Here is a 23,315-nt window from a genome sequence, read left to right as displayed (position 1 = left end):
GCCCCATTATATGGGACCTGTATTACCCGTACTACCTGAAGTCGACAGAATTCGATTCCCGACTTTAGATACGCTGCACCTGGGTCAGTGCATGTGAAAGAAAGACTCGTGTCTTCTCTCCTCCTTTCTCTCACTTACGCTTCCTCCTCTCCACATGTGGGGTAGCAAACTGAACAAAGTTTAGGTAGCCTCCCTGCCTTTCCTTCACCTGTTCTCTCTCTCCCTTACCCTGGCGGAGTAGCGGGCTAGATACGCGCTCTCCCGAATAACCGCTCGTCAATTCGCTTCAATAAATCCTCCTCCTTCTCATATAACCATGTGAGAGAGAAGCAGCAAACGACAGATCAACGGCAGCGAGGTAAACCAGGACTAAGCCAGGTTGACTACCCAGCGCTGAGGGGAGGAGGTTAGGAGAAGGTGAGAAAGTCATGAGTTGGTGCGCACTGCAGTCGCTGGCGTGTTGGAATCCTCAGCGCTGTCTCAAAAACGGTCTCTGAGTCCGGTTGATTTCAGCAATAGCAGCAGCACCGTTGTTGCCTTCTGCAGCGGCGATATGTGACACCATGGTTCCAAGATCGTGTTCAGTGAGATCAAGCCGTTCATCCTCAAAATAAAGGCAGGATCGTGGAAGGTGTTTCGTGGTTCCTTCACAAGCACAAGCGAAGCAATCGGTGTTATTTGCCTTCCTATCAAGAATGTCCATTTGTGTTTATATAATAATATAGAGGTCATTATAGAGGATCCTATATGATTATATAAAGATCATGCATATTAGGCATGCGTATCATGCTAGTATTTTTCGATAGTGTGGTGTATGGTAGCAAACTAAACGTTCGGTGGCATGCCTTCCCATTCTTTATGTTCCTGCTTTCTCCCTATGCGACCTTGTGTACATTGAGCAGCGTAATAGAACGTCGTGAGCCTTGGATTAGCAGCAAACGTATAACCGCTCGTGTACTATCGGGTTACCGGAGAGGCGTGCGGGAAACAGCAACGCTGGTAGCGACATCTTGTGGCATAATACCTAACCAGAGAGCACTCAAAGCTAATACTGTGGTGACCCACCGTATTGTGCTTAAGTGCTGGCGCGAAGCGTCGGTAGTGACACCTTCGTTAACGCGCACTCCTATTACGATTTTTCATTCGAGGAGAACACTCACGCAAAGTAAGAAATATTTCGAGCGCATTGTACTTGGACAAAACTTCACAAGGTGTCGCTACAAGCTTTGCTGCTGCTACTGCTGCTCACGGCTCCTGTAACCCGGCAATATGTAAACGGCAAGTTGAGCACAAGATAAAACTCTATAGCATACTTCCTATGTCAACGTTGCAACTAGTAATGCCGCGTAATGAACAGCCATTTAAACATATGCTGTGCAACTAAATAACAGCACACAATACATTTTCTTGTAGAGAAAAATAACATCTACACACAGGAATATAAGTGAATGAGAGAGAGAGAGAGAGAGAGAGAGAGAAGTTTGTGTGCGGAACAGCTCCCGACGCGATTAGGGAGTTTACGCGAGGCTCCCAGGCAACACCACAAAACCTCGGCGCGGCGCGCACAATACGTCCTATCGTAGAAATTTGCCACGCACCCAGAGCTAGAGCTGTCGCCGACGAGGCGAACCAACGAATCTGTCTCGCCTGGTTTGTTCTTGCCTTGCGCGAATAACCCGGCCACGCGGCGTCTCTCCCGCTGCAAGCGACGAGGGACGCGAACGCGGTGCGTGTCACGTTTCATTAGCCGCAATGACTCGACCCGACCCGCGGTTCCGAGGCTTCCGAGCGTGTTGCTATACAGAAATGTAACCACCCTTCCTCTATCTGGCGTCCCTACACCCTCCTCCACCCATATACGCACGCACGTACGCGCACACAAGCGATACACGCGAACAGAGAGGCACAGCACGCTTCACTCGCATGCAAGCGGACATGTACGCACACGTTCAGTACACCGACGCATACACAACACACTCGACGCGCACGCACACGCAGGCCGACGCACCAAACGCCCACACACTAGCAACGGTGGAATCTTCCCCCGCAGCAGCAACCCACGCGCAACCGCCCACGGCCCCTTTGTTCGGCGCGCGCTTTTACATGCGAGCTTTGCTTCGGCGCGTTCTCGCCAGAGCAGCGCTGTCGTCGTAGAGGCTCGTGAAGCGAAGCCGGCACGAGCCAGGTAGGGAGCCAAGCGCGTTCTTTGTTCCGGTCGCTGTAAAAGCCGACGATGCGGAGGCAACTAACCAGTAGGAGCCGCGCTTTAAATGTGCGTCTGGGCTGTTAGAGCCGCTTCACGTGAGCAGCAACATGGGTCATGCTGCATATGCAGAGAATACAAAAAAAACATAAATAATGACTACGAATTTACTTATCGTTGTTTGTAAAAGGATGAGTGCATCCAACCAATGTGTGTGTGTGTGTTTGTGCGCGTGCGTGTGTGTGTGTGTGTGTGTGTGTGTGTGTGTGTGTGTGTGTGTGTGTGTGTGTGTGTGTGTGTGTGTGTGTGTGTGTGTGTGTGTGTGTGTGTGTGTGTGTGTGTGTGTGTGTGTGTGTGTGTGTGTGTCTCTGTCTCTGAAGGTCTCTGTTTTATTAAGCACAACCATAATAAGCCAAAAGATAAGGAAGCCAAAGAGGGCAAGAATGCATCGGAGAAGTTATTTGTAGTTTGGCCGAAGTGTACACTTCAATAAAAGCGCAAATAACTGTTACCCTGTGCTCTCTTTAGCTTCAGTATCTGCTGGCTTCTTATAATCGGGATTTAATATTATATACATGCCTGAAATCAGGGGGATAACGGAAAGCTTGACAAGAAGCTAAGGAACGCGCAACGTGCTATTCGGACGAAAAAAAGAAATTATACGGCAGAACGTTAAGTGACAGGAAGACGTTGATATGGATTAACGAAATCAAATGGATGCAGGTGATAATCAATAGTCAAATTGACAAAGAAGGGCGTCAAGTTTGTGCAGCTTGCCCTACGGCATAGATGTGTACTTAAATAAATAGCGAGGGGGCGATCGTCATCGCATAGAAGCTTGGTGAACTCATCATTCACGAGCCAACGCCCATAACTGTCTGTGTGATCCTTTCGTATCTTGGCAACTCTCAGAACCCATTCTCGAGTGGCCCTTGTTCTTGGCCACAGCCGCAACAGGTGGTGAATGGCCGCTGTAGAAGCACGAACCGTAAACTCGTAAAGTTCCCGGGATGTTCGGAGGCTAGGCCCCAAGCCCACACGAAGGAAGGTGTAAGGAACGCCACAGCCTGTATTCTCCGAAGAGAGTTTCCACCATCCGGAAAGGATGTGAGGAAGGAAGCGGACAAACAGAGAAAATGGAGGTGCTCGTCCTGATTGAGAAGTGATTTCGGGATAGAACGATGGTGTCAAGCATTTGGGCAGGTAATGTAATGCCTATAACAGACAACAGGTGGCCTGTCAGAGTTACCTATTGGGATGCCAGGAGAAGCGCAAAGGAATAGAGGAAGGCAGAGGATTAGGTTATGAGATTGGAAGGGGAAATTTTGCAGGCATAGGACGGAATTTGCTGGCCACGGACGAGGGTGACTGGAGGTCGATGAGAAAAGCCTTGCTGCTGCGACGGATATCTGAAATGTAGGCGGGTGGTGATGATGGTGTTTAAGGTCCAAAGCAATAATTCCACTACGACACCCTTATTAGCCGTCGTATTAAGCTTGACCATTTGTGGATCTTCAACCATTTCAATGTCGTTTCTTTTTTCGAGGGTAACACACCCCCAGTGTCGGGTTTTTGTTTCAGATATTATAAAATGAACAACACCGTTTATTTTTTTGTTGTGAGGAAATGAAAAAATAATATCATGACGCCGCTCATGAAAAATCCTCTCCTCCTGTGGTCCTCACATTCCTATCTGACAAAGAAATGTCAAAAGGAACAAGGCGGGACCCAAACGTGGAAACGCAATGGTAGTTCAGTGACGTTGAAAGGGTTACCAGGCACCCTAAGAATGCTGAAGATGTTGTTTTTTTGTTCTTTTCATTGCATTCCGCCTACATCGCGATGTTATCAGTGTAGCTTTAAGTCAAAACCCGCGGTGGCTGTTAAGAAAGAAAGCTGGGCTACTTGCTTTTAGTATTGCGATGCAGTTGCAGCACAGGAAAAGATGAATAGACGACATGAAGAAGACATGACGGGATCAGCAGCCGTTCGTGCCTTCTTCATGTTGGATGTTTACGTTTTTTCAGCGCTGTAAGTCCTTGAGGAAACCCGTTGCGATCTGGAGCTTGTCAGCAAAACCCGACAGGTATTGAGCCACCGTAACAAGCTAAAGAAAATGGTCCGTATTGATTAGCTCACGCAAACTTGCACAAAACGAAGCGAATTTACGGTACAAGTGGTATCAACGGGGCCTTTAATTAGAGGCACAAAGACTTTTGTTCATTCTGTAAGACACTACGGATGCCCGAAACAAGACGCACAAAACAAGCCTTTCAACAAATGGCCCCTAAACGGCCAATTGGTCATTAAGGGACCATAAGCATCTGGCTGACCTATTTCTTTTTCTTTTCTTTTCATTTGTGTGGAATATGTTGCACATTTATGGTCGATGTTCTTGTGGAATCTCCAGTGCATACATTAGCTGGTCAAGTCTCTTGGTGAAGCGCCCTTGTGCTCTAGGAAAAAAGTACAGTCACCCAAACAAGACTACGGACGACGACATTTGAGAAAAAGCTGAACATCCAGCAAGCCTCATAACGCAGCGTAGTATTCGCATTTACAGCCTCTACTAGTATATGCAGAACAAGCAGAGATGTACAGTTTTACTGGATACTCTAAAAGGCTGCTCCGAAATTCAACATGTTCTGAGATTGCGCCGCCCTGCTTGTCCCTGCTTCGTACACAGCCTTTCAGGCGGATAAAGTTGTGTTAGGGGTTATGGACGTGTGTACAATACTCAAGAAGTCGCTCGAAATTGTCCCGCTCCAACGTAGCTTTAAATTGGCGATAAGGAAGTCTGGCTTTGCCGCAGCTATAGTATATGTGGGAAAAAGCCAGCTTTACAGGCCATTTTTTTTGTTTTGCATCGATAGCGCGGGCACGTCCTACGTGTGCGCCTGCATGTATGTGTGCGTTGAAATCCAAATGACACGATAGTAAGGTTTAGCACAGTCATAAATAATGAATAAACAAACAAGTATGAGACCAAATTGAACCCACCTCCTCGCGGTTCCGAAGTCGGTTCCGAATCGGTTACGACGTCAGAGGAATAAGCCCCTGTATTCCCTAAGAGCCTATATTACACAGTCACGCTACGTTTCGTGAACATGATATAGGTCACTGTGTAAATTAATAGGATCGCAATTCCACAAAGCGTAACCAGTGACATCTACGAATTGAAGTACGAACAAGTGCGCGTCTGCCGACTATCTGCGGCACGTTTACTTGCAGTTTAGGACAATGGAGGTGCAGTTTTTTTCACCGTAATAGTCGCACTGGAAACCTCTGTGCTTCTACGATGACTAGTCTAGAGATACTGCAAGAAGCGAATTCGGCAGAGAATTCGGACGCGGACGCTACGAAACTCACTAACTAGAAGCGGATGCGAACGACGTGAAGCGAGTAGCTAAGAAACTCGTAAATTGTTCAAAGTGTTCGTAGCTGCCAATTCAGAATTCAGAATTCTCACATACTTTCTTTAATATATTTTGTCAGACTAACGACGCCGCTCACGTATGGGATGCGTTCGATAATTTACGTACTGTATCGCTGATAAAAACTTCTCCTTAGATACTAGCCCCCACTTTTGCATGTTTCCTTCTGGCTGTCATGTTTTGCACGCAGTAAACTGCAGTAGTGGGCTCTTAGTTGGCGCCCTGTACTATGTTCTGTTTGATTTCCTCATGTACTGACTTCACATGTATCATTGTGCTTAACTGCTGGTAATCTGCTCTGAGTATGCTTTACTGGATATTCACATATGGCTGATAGATCACGTGCTGTGTCTCAGCATAGGGTTTGGCGCTCGCTCTAAATACGTCGGGGCAGATGGCACTAGACTTAGGAAATCTTTCGAAGCCCTTGCGAGCCCTCCCGGGTTCGCAAAAGCGTTATCGAGGTCGTGGTCAGTGCATCGTACACAAATTTCAAGGCACAGCGACTGATGTAACGCTGGAAAACACGCTCAATGCTCGGGAAGCTATCAAAACATGTGCGTTACAACATAAATCATGAAGGTAACCCCGAAAGCGGGCTTCGCCGTCGCAAGATGCTTCATGCGGAGAAGCAAGCTTTAAAAAAGTACTTCTGTTTTGCTGTTTGTCGCGCGTTCTCGCTGGGATGGAGCATGTGGTGGTGCGCGTTCACTGGAGACTTACAGACCCTCCTCCCCCTTCGCTCTCCCTCTCGCCCGCTTTCAATGGCGCGTCATCATCACGCACAGATGACTGGCGGGTGCTCTACATGGCAAGGCGCAAAGGGGCGACTGCGCAAATGTATGATTGCGACTATCATCGCGCAGTCTAGGATGGCAATACGGACGTGACAAGCACGGTGCTGATATTTTATTCGAAATCCTTTTCGTTTCATTTCATTTTTAATTGGAAGTTATCCCTCAGGTTTAGAACTGGGTTTTTTATCTTCACACTCATTTCGCAATACGTGGACATACGTGCACGCATGCGTGAAACATACATACATACATACATACATACATACATACATACATACATACATACATACATACATACATACATACATACATACATACATACATACATACATACATACATACATACTGTTAAGAACGGCCAGCTGCAGTGCAAGTTCTGCCGGCCAGTTGCAACAGTGGCCGCAACTTTCCTGGAGCGCCGCCGCCAACCTCTAGCCACGGCGTGACTAAGTCGACTTTGTGTCGGGAACAATACGCGCGTCCTCCACTCTCCGTCGCTTCAGCTAGGATGCATTTGACGAAGCAGGCTTTGTGCTGAAACCGCCACCGTTACGCTCTAGCCTCGTCGCTGTTGTGACTGAATGAGTTCGGTGGGCCAACTATTGTTACCGAACTCCCCAACGCGGACCTGATCTGCTATGAGTGGGGGAGTAGCCGCGGAAACGTCGTCGGACACCCCTTCCCACGCGCCGACCAAGACGCAAGACAAAGGCTACCCGGACGCATTGCGTGGGTCGGCTCCGAGTTCTACGAAGCCCCTCTGACGTCGGACCATGCACCTGTGTGTGTGTGTGTGTGTGTGTGCGTGCGTGTGTGTGTGTGTGTGTGTGTGCGTGTGCGTGTGTGTGTGTGTGTGTGTGTGTGTGTGTGTGTGTGTGTGTGTGTGTGTGTGTGTGTGTGTGTGTGTGTGTGTGTGTGTGTGTGTGTGTGTGTGTGTGTGTGTGTGTGTGTGTGTGTGTGTGTGTGTAAGCCGTACCGGGGAGAAGCGGCGTGTTTACGATGACTGGACGAATGTTTTCGACACCTTGGAATTGGGGGAGGACCCAGTGTTTATAAACGGCTGTTGTGCGGATGCTCGATACACTTTCTTAAGCAGTCATGTTAGACTGAGACACTCTCTCAAGCAGTCGTGTTAGACTGACGTACTTTATTTCGCAGTCATGCTAGACTGATCAACTGCATGTAAATACTGTAAATAAACCCTTATTCCTCGTTCTCGATGAGAAGCAGTCCTTCCCTTCATCAACGTCCTCAGCGTGGATAAGTTGGACGACGGCATGGGCCAGCTACCCTCGAATTCATGCCGGACTCCAATCTTGACAACGGGTTACGAGCGATGGGATTGAGCCCCCAATCATAACAATACATACATACATACATACATACATACATACATACATACATACATACATACATACATGCATGCATGCATGCATGCATGCATGCATGCATGCATGCATACATACATACATACATACATACATACATACATACATACATACATACATACATACATACGTACGTACGTACGTACGTACGTACGTACGTACATACATACATACATACATACATACATACATACATACATACATACATACATACATACATACATACATACATACATACATACATACATACATACATACATACATACATACATACATACATACATACATACATACATACATACATACATACATACGTAAACGCATGCGCACAACACATGACTTTCTATAACCAGACAACCGGCTGTTGGAACAACTATATAAGGACAAATATGTATTTGAGTGAGTACCAGCTCTGCCGAGAACTTGTCGGTTGACACTCGCCTTCGCGGAGATGCACCGTCTATGTGCCGAAGCGGAAGAGAGACGCCCCTTGACGAGTCTTTCCGGAAGCTCGGCCATAAATCTATCCTCTATCTTCAAGCCCGAAGGGATTAGCGCTAATGCCGTTCAAGTCGGACCGCTGACACAGTATAAGCTCAACAGATTTGGCTGCGCCGGAGCTTCAGAGAGCGTGTAAATGGGAAAGAGAGAAAAAGAAAGCAGCAGCCTGCTGCGTCAGCGCTCGGCTCCCCTTGACTTATCGAACGAAGAGCGATGGCTTCCGACCGTAATCGAAGGCTTCGGTGTCACTGCCACCGTCGACTCTGCGCAGAAGCTTCTGCTAAAGGCAGCGTCCTTCTTCCGCACGCAGCTTTGGTGCGGCGTGTAATGGGGACCGAATAATTGCGTTAGGGCCGCTCATTGGTCCCGTTGCTGAATAATGGCGCGGCCGTTCTTGCGCGTGACGTGACTACGAGTTTTTCCAGCAGGGCTAGCCTGCGCCTTGTCGGCCTCGTTTCTTGCTGTTTCTGCACCACCGCCTCGTGCAGCTGGCCTCACTTTCTTTCTTTCTTTCTTTCTTTCTTTCTTCCTTTCTTTCTTTCTTTCTTTCTTTCTTTCTTACAATCTTATTTTCGTTCTTGTTTAGCTGTTCATCAGGCCGCACTAAGCCTGCTAGCTGGTTTCCATTGCTTGACCTCATTACCGTCGTTTCCTACCACCGACCTTAACCACGGTGCGGCCCTGATCTTGGCCTTACCATTAGGGCGACGATTTTACAGGAGGTTTAACTTTTTGCAGGGCGACAAAACGAACTTTTTTTTAATGAGTAAGAACTAGGAGTGTTAAAGCGGGGAAATAGGTATGCGAAGTGTGGGAAGTCAGTCACATCGCATATATATATATATATATATATATATATATATATATATATATATATATATATATATATATATATATATATATATATATATATATATATATATATATATATATATATATGTGCATCCTCTCCCTCGTACAGAGGCGGAAGGGTGTGTTCAGTGGGTTCCTGAACAACACTTTGAAATGTGGTGAGCGCGGTTTACTTGATGTATCCGGAACCCCAAGGAGGCGCGACGTAATGCTGGCGCATTTATCTCGCATTTACGCATTTACTGCTCGATACATACTTATCGAAGTAATGATTGAGGCATTTCACATTAAAAGATTAGGAGAGACTTGTTTTAGCCACGCATCATTGTCTCTGTTAAAATGCGAATTTCAATATATTCACATTACGAGTGTTAATCTCAAGTAGTGTCTTTTTTGTTGTTCGCTATTTGGCTTCCCTACCTCTTCATATGTTATACTGATGTCTTTAGACCTTGTCATGTTCATATGCTTCGGTATTTGCAATCACCTATATATATATATATATATATATATATATATATATATATATATATATATATATATATATATATATATATATATATATATATATATATATATATATGTTGATAGTTTCAATAAATATTTAGTTGAGAGTTAGCGCTCGTCCCGTCTGTGTCACTTTGTGCTACAATTCAAGATCATGCTACCGTACCAACTCGCCCAGCTTTCTATCCTTTTGCAAGGAAATTCATCGATTATAAAGGAGACCGCAGAAGTACTAAGCCCGGATGTATTGAAGCATTTGAAAAGGCTCGTGTGTATCGATTGTATTGCACAGTATATATACCCCGAGTGGAGTGTTTGCCAAGTATCGAGTAGATTTTGGGCTGTAGCGAACCGAACTCCTAGGATTCTCCAAGGGTGTGCGAATTACCTAATGCAGTTCAGAGCTTCACTATCTTTCATGTACGAGTTGCTCGGATTGATACACATCTGCGAACGTGTTTGTTTTTCCTAACGTTTTTCCAATAGTTCGCGTCACAAGCAGCACGGTCTCCGTCACGTGGTTTGTGAAATTGTGCATGCCATTAAAAGCAAGAGCGATGATAAAAATTGTGTCGCCGTGTTATGTACGTGATATTGTTTTTACCGTATTGTGGCATTGGGAATCTGTTTCTGTTGTCAAAGTGTTCTTTTGATTGCTTTGTGATAACGTCGCTGTGTGTTCATTAACTGTCCGTCTGCTCTTTCTCCTGCAATACTAGGTGCAAAAGTATGCCCAACTATGTATTTAACCGCACTCGCCTGTTCAAAAGCCAAGGAGAAGCTGGTGTCGTATTACTGCGTCGACATCACCCTTCTGCCGCGTCAATAAAAAAGCCACAATGAGCAAACATAACAAAGACAAGGTAAAGAAACAATTTAGTAAAACAGAAGTGAGTAACGTATAGAGATACCAAGAGGGACACCTCATGTGATTTTCAGGGTCTCTCGGTCAAGTGAACCATCGGGAACTCCCATATCTTTTTTGCCCGCACTATTTAACGTATATTGCGTCATATACAGGCCGGACAGGCCGCCATTGGAATCTGAACCTGGCAACGTTTAACGTTAGAACGCTATCTAGTGAGGCGAGTCTAGCAGTGTTATTGGAGGAATTAGAGGGTAGTAAATGGGATATAATAGGGCGCAGTGAAGTTAGGAGGACAAAAGAAGCATATACAGTGCTAAAAAGCGGGCATGTACTGTGTTACAGGGGCTTAGCGGAGAGACGAGAACTAGGAGTCGGATTCCTGATTAATAAGGAAATAGCTGGGAACATACAGGAATTCTATAGCATTAACGAGAGGGTGGCAGGTCTTGTTGTGAAACTTAATAAGAGGTACAAATTGAAGGTGGTACAAGTCTATGCCCCTACATGCAGTCATGCTGACCAGGAAGTCGAAAGCTTTTATGAAGACGTGGAATCGGCGATGGGTAAAGTCAAAACAAAATACACTATACTGATGGGCGACTTCAATGCCAGGGTAGGCAAGAAGCAGGCTGGAGACAAGTCAGTGGGGGATTATGGCATAGGCTCTAGGAATAGCAGAGGAGAATTATTAGTAGAGTTTGCAGAACAGAATAATATGCGGATAATGAAAACCTTTTTCCGCAAGCGGGTTAGTCGAAAGTGGACGTGGAGGAGCCCGAATGGTGAGACTAGAAATGAAATCGACTTCATACTCTGCGCGAACCCTGGCATCATACAAGATGTAGACGTACTCGGCAAGGTACGCTGCAGTGACCATAGGATGGTAAGAACTCGAATTAGCCTAGACTTGAGGAGGGAACGGAAGAAACTGGTACACAAGAAGCCAATCAATGAGTTAGCGGTAAGAGGGAAACTAGAGGAATTCCGGATCAAGCTACAGAACAGGTATTCGGCTTTAACTCAGGAAGAGGGCCTTAGTGTTGAAGCAATGAACGACTATCTCATGGGAACCATTAAGGAGTGCGCAATAGAAGTCGGTGGTAACTCCGTTAGACAGGAAACCAGTAAGCTATCGCAGGAGACGAAAGATCTGATCAAGAAACGCCAATGTATGAAAGCCTCTAACCCTACAGCTAGAATAGAACTGGCAGAACTTTCTAAGTTAATCAACAAGCGTAAGACAGCGGACATCAGGAACTATAATATGGATAGAATTGAACAGGCTCTCAGGAACGGAGGAAGCCTAAAAACAGTGAAGAAGAAACTAGGAATAGGCAAGAATCAGATGTGTGCGTTAAGAGACAAAGCCGGCAATATCGTTACTAATATGGATGAGATAGTTCAAGTGGCTGAGGAGTTCTATAGAGATTTATATAGTACCAGTGGCACCCACGACGATAGTGGAAGAGAGAATAGCCTAGAGGAATTCGAAATCCCACAGGTAACGCCAGAAGAAGTAAAGAAAGCCTTAGGAGCTATGCAAAGGGGGAAGGCAGCTGGGGAGGATCAGGTAACAGCAGATTTGTTGAAGGATGGTGGTCAGATTGTTCTAGAGAAACTGGCCACCCTGTATACGCAATGCCTCATAACCTCGAGCGTACCGGAATCTTGGAAGAACGCTAACATAATCCTAATCCATAAGAAAGGCGACGCCAAAGACTTGAAAAATTATAGACCGATCAGCTTACTGTCCGTTGCCTACAAAGTATTTACTAAGGTAATCGCAAATAGAATCAGGAACACCTTAGACTTCTGTCAACCAAAGGACCAGGCAGGATTCCGTAAAGGCTACTCAACAATAGACCATATTCACACTATCAATCAAGTGATAGAGAAATGTGCAGAATATAACCAACCGTTATATATAGCTTTCATTGATTACGAGAAAGCGTTTGATTCAGTCGAAACCTCAGCAGTCATGGAGGCATTACGGAATCAGGGTGTAGATGAGCCATATGTAAAGATACTGGAAGATATCTATAGCGGCACCACAGCCACCGTAGTCCTCCACAAAGAAAGCAACAAAATCCCTATAAAGAAAGGCGTCAGACAGGGAGATACGATATCTCCAATGCTATTCACAGCATGTTTACAGGAGGTATTCAGAGGCCTGGAGTGGGAAGAATTGGGGATAAAAGTTGATGGAGAATACCTTAGCAACTTGCGATTCGCTGATGATATTGCCTTGCTTAGTAACTCAGGAGACCAATTGCAATGCATGCTCACTGACCTGGAGAGGCAAAGCAGAAGGGTGGGTCTGAAAATTAATCTGCAGAAAACTAAAGTAATGTTTAACAGGCTCGGAAGAGAACAGCAGTTTACGATAGGTAGCGAAGCACTGGAAGGGGTAAGGGACTACATCTACTTAGGGCAGGTAGTGACCACGGATCCGGATCATGAGACTGAAATAACCAGAAGAATAAGAATGGGCTGGGGTGCGTTTGGCAGGCATTCTCAAATCATGAACAGCAGGATGCCACTATCCCTCAAAAGGAAAGTGTATAACAGCTGTGTGTTACCAGTACTCACATATGGGGCAGAAACCTGGAGACTTACGAAAAGGGTTCTGCTGAAATTGAGGACGACGCAACGAGCTATGGAAAGAAGAATGATGGGTGTGACATTAAGGGATAAGAAAAGAGCAGATTGGGTGAGGCAACAAACGCGGGTAAACGACATCTTAGTTGAAATCAAGAAAAAGAAATGAGCATGGGCCGGACATGTAATGAGGAGGGAAGATAACCGATGGTCACTAAGGGTTACGGACTGGATTCCAAGGGAAGGGATGCGTAGCAGGGGGCGGCAGAAAGTTAGGTGGGCGGATGACATTAAGACGTTTGCAGGGACAACATGGCCACAATTAGTACATGACCGGGGTAGTTGGAGAAGTATGGGAGAGGCCTTTGCCCTGCAGTGGGCGTAACTAGGCTGATGATGATGATGATGATGCGTCATACTTTCCAGGATTTATAGGTTTGGGGCAATAAACTAAACCTCGCTACACTAGCGACACTGCGAGAAAATTATTTTATGCTGGTGTTCTTTTTTTTTTCTTATTACCCGTCTGTTAACTACGATTACCCGGAAAGTATGCCTGTTATAGAGCCTGTGTGACCCTCAAAGGGAACGCATGGCAGAGCCCTGAACGATTAAAAAAAATCAAATATGGCATATACTGAGGACCACTAAATTAACTAAAGTCTTCGCTATGGGAGTGGGAATATCCTTCTGGGACGCCTTGTATGTCTTATTTTGCGTTTCCCTGAATTTATTTCTTTCCTTTGCTTTTTGGCAAAGTCATCTAGGAAGCCATTACGCAATATATTAACCTCATATACGAACTGAGGTGCATGTGGAAAAGTACGGAAAGTGTTTAATTGTGCTTTTCCTGCAAACTTTAAAAAAAGTTGACATAATTCGGTTTACACCGTTCTGTCGTCACATATGACGGAAATTGCCAGTGCAAGTGCGCTTCGAAAAGAGTGAGATGACACGAAACTCCAAGGTTCACCCCAACGTGCCAACGCAACAAGTGATGTTACATATTCATTTCTGTGTGCAGGCATACAAACGTGGTTTTTACCACAAAAAACTCCAGGAGACGGTCACTCTGCTTACTTTAAAGGGTGTGTTGCAGGGCTAGTTAGTTTATACTTGCAGGGTTAACAGGCAACTCTGTTTATGTTCAGCATCTAACAGTGACCGTTAAAGACAAATATAGCATGTTTTCACGTTGTTAACATTCCCAAAGGGGATAAAAACCAACTTCAAAAGCGACTACATTCCTTGTCTTCGCGTCTTGAAATAATATGTTAAGAACAAGAAAAATGTGCTCAACAGACAGTAAAGGGAGCAACACGAATCTAAACTGTATTAGTAAATTGTGTTCCCGCAATTGAAGAGAGGCCACCGCTATTTTGAGAGTAGTCGTCACTTGCCAGAATCGCGCAAGAAAGATATACAAGTGGTGACGTCGCCACGAAGGTAAACCGTTTTCAACCATTGTGACCAAGGAGGCAAGCACTGCTCGCGAAACGTGTGTTTAAGTTGTTCCCGTTCTACGAAAAAGATGATGACTCGAAGCTTAAGCGCATTCCAGCCACTTTCGTATGCATACTCGCAACTTACGGCGCACTTTCTTCGTCTACGTTAGGTTAGGTTAGGTAACACACAACATGGTTCAACCAACACAGGCACAACACATATTCAAAGGAGCACTGGACGTTCTGCGCTGGACTCGTAACTCCACTCTCATTCACTTGCCGATAAAAATGTTGAAAAGGAAGCTTGCATTGGATCTGCGTAATCTTTATTCGTTGGTGCTCGTCGCTTTCAGGAAAGCAGATAGTAAGGGCTGCCCTTGAGACAGCTCTCAGTCAGCGCGAGAACACGTAGACAGAGCGGAAAGCTACTTTCGCCGTGTGTGGAAAACGAAACTTAGCCGGGCGAGCCCAACCACGCGCATGGTAACGCCTGTTTCCATTGCTACGTGTATACATATCCTCGCGAGCGAGCTCATCGATGCGAGGCACGTCCATCGGCTGAACCAACGCCGAGGTGGTGGCCGATGACTAGGCTGCGATTTTTTTTGTACGCCTCTTGCTTCCGTTTTTTTTTTATATATATAGTTATGTACCCTTTCCGAAAGCACCGGAAGTGATGAAAGCCAGGCGCGCATGTTCATTCGTGTGATCCGTGGAGTGACGTTATCGAAAGCCACGTTCGGCGGATCCGACGCAACGACCTCTAAGTGGGCGTCTCCCTTGAAACTTCAAGCGCGAAGCTCCGGCAAAAGGCTTGAGCAATCTCCGGGGTGTTTCCTCGCAAAGGCGCACGCGCGTAACTTGTTGCGACTAATTTTTACCCCGTCGCGGGATACATCCTATCCTTATTTAGCGCGAAGCTTTCGCCACGGTGACTTACTCTGCAGTTACAACGTTGTGACCCTGAGAACAAGGTTTCGGGCGCGATTCCCTCCCTCCTCCTCCCCCCCACCCCCTCTCCCACTGGGACTTGTGCGCGGGTGCCGTCAGGTGGTTACCAGCGAGATTAAATTGACGTGCTCCACCATGGCTCTATCCGAGCCAGGGTGTTTGTTTGGGACGCCAATAAGTTAATCAAGACTTCATTTCCCTTTCGCTTATCGTTGCGACACTTCAATGGAAAACGACAAAAAATTTACCCTGCGCCCTTCTTGGCTTCGTTATACGTTGGCCTCTTCTTATGTTTGCGACTAACCGAAAATGGCGCCACTCGCTTCCCCTTCTTCTCGTGAACACTGCTGATTAAGTTCTACAAACTAGCGGGGAGCATATTCTTAAGGTCGCATCGGAGACGGATTCGTGTACTGCGATGTCGTGCTTTCTCCTGATTGACCGTCCCCTCTCGAAAGGAATTTCACTTGCTTAACCGTACTCCAGAGCCGCCGCTGCACCTATAGCTGCCTCCACTACTCCACTACAGCTAGACAGCTGTTTTATTCTGGCACCGTCGAGAACGAACAACACGGTACACCTAATGGTGATCATATCTGCAGATGATGGTTAGAACGTATGCATAGATAGCAAGAAATTTGTGAAGGATATTGTTCCAAGCATTTGTGAGACACGCGAGTGTTCTTTTAGGGAACATCAGAGTTCCAGCAAATGCGGTTTCGTTCTTTTTTTTTCAAATCTGCCGCAATATTTTCATAATTCGATAAATAGAACGTCAAAGATTTATATTGTACTTCTCGTATGCGCCAGCACATGTGTGTGTGTGCGTGCGTGCGTGTGTGCGTGCGTGCGTGCGCTTTATAGAGGGAGTGAGGCCTTTGAAACCGTCAGGCGTGGTGAAGAGGGAGTAAAAAAAGAACAAGCAGAGATACAAAAAAATGAACAAAATGATGACGTCGCCATATATTGCCACTTCCCCCCCCCCACACACACACATACACTTAATGATACAAAACAATAACAACGAAACCGCTACACGAGGCCTTGTCACGCTTAGCGTCACAAATTGACAGCTTTTCATTGTTGCTTCTTGCTATCTATTCACCTACCCGCTTTTGCAACAAAAGATGGCTGCTACAAGATTGATTCGAATTTCGAAAAGCGGGCCGCTAAAGTGTTTTCGGATGTCGTATGTAATACGTGTCAGGCCTGGCATGTGAGAGAGGCACATTTGGGACTCTCAACACAGCTCGACGTGGACGGCGATAGACCCTCGAGTGTGAGTCGGGGTGTCAGGGACCACGAAAAAGAACGAAAACTAAATCCTCACCAAAGCCCATAAATACGGCTCGAATACATACTTTTACTTCCAACGTAGGATATCGAGGCGACGAACAGTCATAGGCGCCGCAAGCGGATTCGGGGCGGAAAAGGACGTTTCATTTTGCGTCCTTCCCGCTCTTCATATTTCACAAAAAAATTGTCGTATAAAACATATAAAACTTGGTATATATATATATCTCTCCAACTCCGTCTGGTTCTTTCTCTCTGCGAAAGCTGAACACGAAAACATAATTTTTCCTTCTTCTTCTCGGCAAGTAGACACGAAAGAAGGGAAGAGCAAGATGTGAATTTTAGGTCGGCTTCTCGTCGCCCGGTCGGGCGGTCGCTTTGCAGCGCCCTGTCCTTTTGTGTGTGTTTATAAAAGACTTATCGAGCCAATAAGGCTTCGCAGCATGGCATGTGATTCCTCGCACGCTCAGCCTTCTTTTTCTTTTTTCACTTCATTAAAGTTTTGCGACATCTCGTATACATCGACCGAAGGAGACACGGCTTCTCCTTTTTTGCTCGAAGTTAGCTCTCCGCGCAAACGCTCTCGCTTTGGATCGCAGCTGCCGACATTTCTTTATCGGAGCCTCACGGCGTCAGTCGGTCGCTTTAGCGAGTCTTTCAACTCGTTTCCCCAGACATAGCCGACTGAATGGATGAAATGCAGAGTCTGAAGAAAATTTGTTTGTTCGGGCAATGGTTGGGGCGCCGCTGTGTTAAAACGCGGACATTGACCACGTATAGAACGGGGGGATGTTAAAAAGATCCCGTTGATAATGTGGGCAGACCATCGCTCTGACCACTGGCCAAGCGCGAAAAGCCTGAAAAAGCATAGAATAGGAAAAGGCATCGCTACAAAATACCGGCCCTGATCTACATCATTCGCCCACCAGTAAAACAACTTCCTTCTTATTCCATACAACGACTATAGTTGCGAATCCAAAAAAAGAACGTGCTATACCTAGTAAATTGTTAAAAAGAAAAACGTAACAGATGCACAACACACACACACACACACACACACACACACACACACACACACACACACACACACACACACACACACACACACACACACACACACACACACACACACACACACACACACACACATATATATATATATATATATATATATATATATAATATACACAACGTGTCACTACGAACACTCTCAAATCTTTTTGTAAGTTTTCTGTGGCAGATAGCACAACACTAGTTCACAAGGTGGACTACTCGAAGTGGCGGACACTAATTACGCAGGAAATTGAATTGCGTGATCGACTAATTAACGAAGATTTGCTCATTAATGTTATAACAAGTTATCTTGTGTCCCATACTTTGCAATTTACAAGTCCGAGCCGTGAATATTGCAAGGCAGATTGACTTGGAAGGGATTGTCAGGGTGACACCAGTTTCGAGATATTCACCAGCTTCGCGGGGAAATGCATTGGCGTTCCAGTTACTTTCTTAACAAAATGTCGTTTTTTTATAAGTAACACAGACAGACAGACAGACAGACAGACAGACAGATAGATAGATAGATCGCAATGTTCGTATATATATATATATATATAGTCAGGGAATATATTAAACGGTAAGGCGTTGAGCTTAAGTACGCACATGGCATAGGGGGCCCCCATATGCGCTTATATATATATATATATATATAACTCTATCGGGACAATAAACCCCACAATTTTAATATTTAACTAGCGCGAACATGCGCAGTCGACCACGGCGCCCACGCAGATAGCGCGTCGAACGAGCCACGGAGCCGCGTCGAGGCGAACGCGAGGTTTCTCGAAAGTGGCCTCGAAGCAAGCCGCGGCTTAAAAAGAAAAAAAAAACAAAAAAAAAAGAACCCGCAGGACCAAAAAGCCCCGTGCGCTCAGTTATCGATCACGCGCATGCGTGCGTGCAGTCGCCCCCCCCCCCCCCTCTTCGGCGCCGCGGCCGGGCCAGGTGGCCAACCATGCCGGTCGCAGTCCCGCGCTGGTCCCACGCTTTGATTGCGTGGCGGCGCGCCCAGGAGTGCGGGACCCGCACTCTCCTCGCAGATGCCTTAAGCCTGCACAGCATAGCACTGTTTCGCACCCTTAATTCCGTAATGCCCAACGTATTGTGAAGATGAGCTACGTGCTATTCTGATGCCTCAAAAGTATGCCGAAATGTAACGAGTCGGTACGCTTGGAGAGAGCTTTCAGTTGTGAGGAGTTCAGAAGACCAATTACTAATTTATTAATTACTCTACGAGTTAGATTACACTTATTCAGACATTTTATTGCGCTTGCTTTGCCACGCTGTGTAACGTCACAATGGATGGCATTTAATTATTTTACTGCTCAAATTGGTTACTTAGTTAATACGGGTTGAATGGCGCAAAAGCGACTACGGCCATGATGGGCCAGCCACAAGGTATTATCCCGAATTGGCTTATCCGTTAGCGAAAGAAATAAAAGTCGACAAGTCGCACTGATTTTTCTTGATGTAGAACTGTAAACACAAACAAAAGTAAACAGACGACATGAAAAGCTGCATGAAGGGAAAGAACTTGCGTAGCTATTATTTTACAACTCTGGCGTCAGGCATTTCGGTGCTAACCAGGTTGTGGGAATCGGTACATATTAAAAAAAAAAAAAAAAACTTTTGCAGCTATCCCTGCCGAACTCTGGTGTCGTGTTTGTCGTGTTTCGGTGTTCACCAGGTGGACGTAATTAGTACACGTTTTTATTTACGACCGCTCTCATTGCACACGTGGTTTGAGCTAGCTGAGCATTGTATCCGGTGAAGAAACAGATGTTTACAGCCCTTACAAAAAGGTTGTCAGCCATAGAACAAAGCAACACCCTTGAGTATGCAAGAACATTTCGCTCTGAGTAAAGTGGGCCTACACCCCCCCTCCCCCCTTGGGGTTTACATATCTGGTTCTCAAACGAATACTTACACCTATCTTGCATGTTTTCCCTTTCTATAACTCTGTGCGACCGGTACGTCCAGGTCACGAACGGTAAACGCGCTACCAACGTGACGTAGCATTCTTCACAGGAAATTATCGAGCGCAGAATTTTTCAGGAGAGGAAACGCAAGCCAGACGCCTGAAGTTTATTATTTGGGCACAAGACACGCCCAAAAAGGCTTTAACGTGTTCTAAAGTGTTTACTGCGTACACAAAATCTACAGACGTCGCTTTTCCTTCACTAATGGGGTTTTACGTGCCAAAACCACGATCAGATTAAGAGGCGCGCCAAAGTGAGGGACTGCGGAAATTGGGCCATCTGGGGTTCTTCAACGTGCACCTAAATCTAAGTACACGGGCGTTTTCGCATTTCTCTTCCATCGAAATGCGGTCGCCGTGACCGGGATTCGATCCCGCAACCTCGTGCTTTGCAGCCCCTCGCTTTTTCTTCAGGGAAGTTGATAGGCCGTTTATTAACAGCCTATATAGACTTGTTGTCCTGACACATTTTTCCTTCCCAAATAGTTGTGCACTGCGGACAACTTCCACGTGAAATTGCACAATTCAACGGGGACGAACTTAGGCGCATAAGCGAAAGGGACCATTGCTGTATTCCGACTTTATACTGAAGGAAGCTTGTAATGAGTGCGCAACCTGGTGATATCTCGGACCATGTGGCTCCATGTGCGGGAGATTTTCCTTGAAATAGCGTTTGTTGTCTTGCACGTTAATTGTATTTTTTTTGTTTATTGCTTGAACACTTGAGTTGAAATAAAAGCAGGTAATTTCCCCCCATGCTTTCTTCCTCTTCATTGTCTGTTGGCTTAATATCTCGGTCCCTAAGAAATATAAAACACCCTTCGCTTCCTCTAATTCTCGCTTTGCGGGCTCGTGAGTGGTGTCATTCCGCGGCCGTTGTGATGGTAGCGACGACAGCGCACTCATCATCAGGCAAGATAGCGACAGCACGCAGCGTTTCCTACAAAGATTACTAGAAGAAACTCCGGCGCCGCTGCCCACGGAAGGTAGAAGCATGGCAGTTCAGCCAGCACGGCAGGCTAGCAAATGGATTTGCCCAAACATCATCCTTGTGGCTTGGAACGGCTTTCTGACTTTGCAAACTGCTAATTTTCAAAAAAATATATATATCGCGTTAGAAATGCAACAATGCGCTATTATTTTACGTGGGCGCAAAGTCTCGTTACCATCATCCATGTTTAACAAAAATAGAGAGAGAGAGAGAGAGAGAGAGAGAGAAAGAGAGAGAGAGAGAGAGAGAGAGAGAGAGAGAGAGAGATAAACGATAAGGGAAAGGCAAGAAGCAGGCAGGCAGAGCGCGGGGTGATTTTCTGGACATTTTCAAATTCCGCCGCATTGCCGTATGCTGCAGTTGCGGCGTTTTGAGCAAATCAGAGAGGCCCTAGCAGCCCTCTGGGCCAATCAAAGCTGACTAGATTGCAAATTCGACAGTGTGGCTGAATTTGAGTTCGCTCACAATGGCAAGCACCCCACGGTTGGATTGCTGCAAAACTTCGTGGACAAAACATAGCAAATGAATCCACAAGGACGTGCGAAGCCGCAAGCACGAATGTAACACATATCCCTGCCCATGTAGTACCCGTCATTGCAATGGTAGTTAAACGTGCCAAAAGTCCGTAAGTTCCCTCCAGTAGTTTTAGTAGGGAACTACTCAAACTACCGGTGTGAGGCCGAGTACGCTTTCTTTTCTGGCTGGCCGAAATTCGCCTGCCCGCGGCCTTCTTTCTCTCTTTCTTTCTTTTCTCCTCATTCGTTTTTTTTTTTTTCACTGGTGTGCAGTGCCCTCTGGTGCAGTCGCGCTCGGTGGCCGCGACGGCGCCTCTGCTACGGCTGCTGACGCGAGCGCGCCCACGACCTACTCTTTCTCTCTCTTTCTCCTTCCCTTGCCATTCCTCTCCCTCCTTCCTTACCGCGCGCGCGTGTCCACCGCCACGCGGCTCTCCCTCGCGCAACCCGCGGGCGAACGCCGCTTTCCTTTTTTGTTTTCTTCGTTCTTTCATTTGCGCACCCTCTTTCTTTTGCTCTAGCTCTTCTCTCGCTCAACCGTTTCCTTTTGATTCGACTCTCCCCAGTCCCCTCCTCCCTCCCCCCCCCCCCACCCCGGTGGCCAGTTTGAACGCGGCGGCAGCTGGCGCGGGCGCCAGTCGCGCGAGGGCTAGCGCCAACCGCGGTTGGTCCTCTCGCGTTCGCTGACGGGCTGTTCCGTATCCCCTTTCTTTCTCGGGTTCTCCGTGATCCCACGTGGCCAAACTCGGGAGAAGTCTAAGCGTGGTCGCGCCGTATGCGAAAAGACGGGCAACTTTCCGAAAAAGAAAAGACGTGCTCGCGCCGTCTCTCGATTGCCGGCGGCGCGGTGGTCAACTCCGCCGACGCCGCCGAAGTTGACATTGTACTTTATCAACGTCGTCATGGCAGTGATTGACGCTGGCGTCGTCGCGCAAGTGATCGCGTCATCCGAATGCAGAAGAAGAGGAATCGGTCCCAGTGTCGACCCGTGTTGGAATAGCCGCTGCTTTTGCGAGCCTCTTCTTCTTCGGCGTGTCATCGTCCTTCAACGGGACCTTTCGACGGCAAGGGGAAGCGACGGCAACGGGTCGTGCGTCCACTGTCACCGGCGCGAGCAGGGCAGTATCTTCGTCTCCAGGTGAGCCGTTGGCCGGATTCGCAAATCGGGGCGGCGGAAATGGGTTTCGGAGAGTGTGAGACCGGGTGAGCGCCGTGTAGTACGCACCCCCGATGCCAGGAAGCAGAACGAGCTGTGTCAACTGTCTTCCTGTTTCCGGATCATAAATTCTGGCTCCACTGACCGCGTGAGCCGAACGAGCATGAAATGCCGCGATGGATTGTTCAGCTGCGTTTGATTCTTTGAAGACACCGAAGTTTTGCAGCCCCATTCTGATATGTGCAGTTATATCTTTTCATTACATCGGCAGCCCTGGTATCTTGCGTTGTATTTTTTTTTTCAGTCGGATGTCACTGAGCAGATAAGAAGAAAAAAATAAATAGATGGAACGCGAAGGTGAAAGTTTGTTGCTATCTTTTCTGTGATGACAAAATAGAAGAATAGACTGCTTTAGATCATGTGATCCTAAAATATCGCAGAATTATTAGTCTTTGTGGGTAAGATTTCTCTGTGAAGTGTGGGGTGCTAGTGTTTAAGCTGCGAAGTTGCCTACTGTGCGACGAGACAAATGGACAACTAGGCCGTGCTGAAGAATCTCCGGTATAATGAAGTGAAAAAAATCATTTTATATTGTACAATTTATAGATTACAATTGAGCAGGGCGTCCCGCATGCTCGTCGCTAATTGTTTGCTTCCTGTACAGTTCTCAGTTGGTCTATACAGTTCCTTCCAGATAAAACTGCTAGAAACGTCGGGACTTAATCTTCTCCCGCTCGCGTAGTTTACAACTTACGGCTGTTATCGTGAACATTAGAAAACCT

The 23,315-nt window shown here is 46.5% G+C and overlaps 1 protein-coding gene across 2 annotated transcripts in view; it reads left to right on the top strand.

Annotated features, from left to right (window-relative positions):
- LOC142588160 (neuroglobin-like) overlaps nt 1-23,315 on the top strand; it is a 278,478-nt gene that overhangs the window by 90,808 nt on the left and 164,355 nt on the right. Inside the window, exon 1 of one of the 2 annotated variants that reach the window (XM_075699660.1) lies at nt 22,006-22,515. The exons of the other annotated variant lie outside the window; for it this stretch is intronic. The gene's annotated coding sequence lies outside the window, so the exon portion shown is untranslated. Of the gene's footprint in view, nt 1-22,005; nt 22,516-23,315 lie in introns of those variants that run through there. 2 annotated transcript variants of the gene reach the window in all.

This window comes from Dermacentor variabilis, chromosome 7, assembly GCF_050947875.1.
Source record: "Dermacentor variabilis isolate Ectoservices chromosome 7, ASM5094787v1, whole genome shotgun sequence".
Taxonomy (NCBI): Eukaryota; Metazoa; Arthropoda; class Arachnida; order Ixodida; family Ixodidae; genus Dermacentor; species Dermacentor variabilis.
This window is presented reverse-complemented; position numbering and strand designations above follow the sequence as displayed.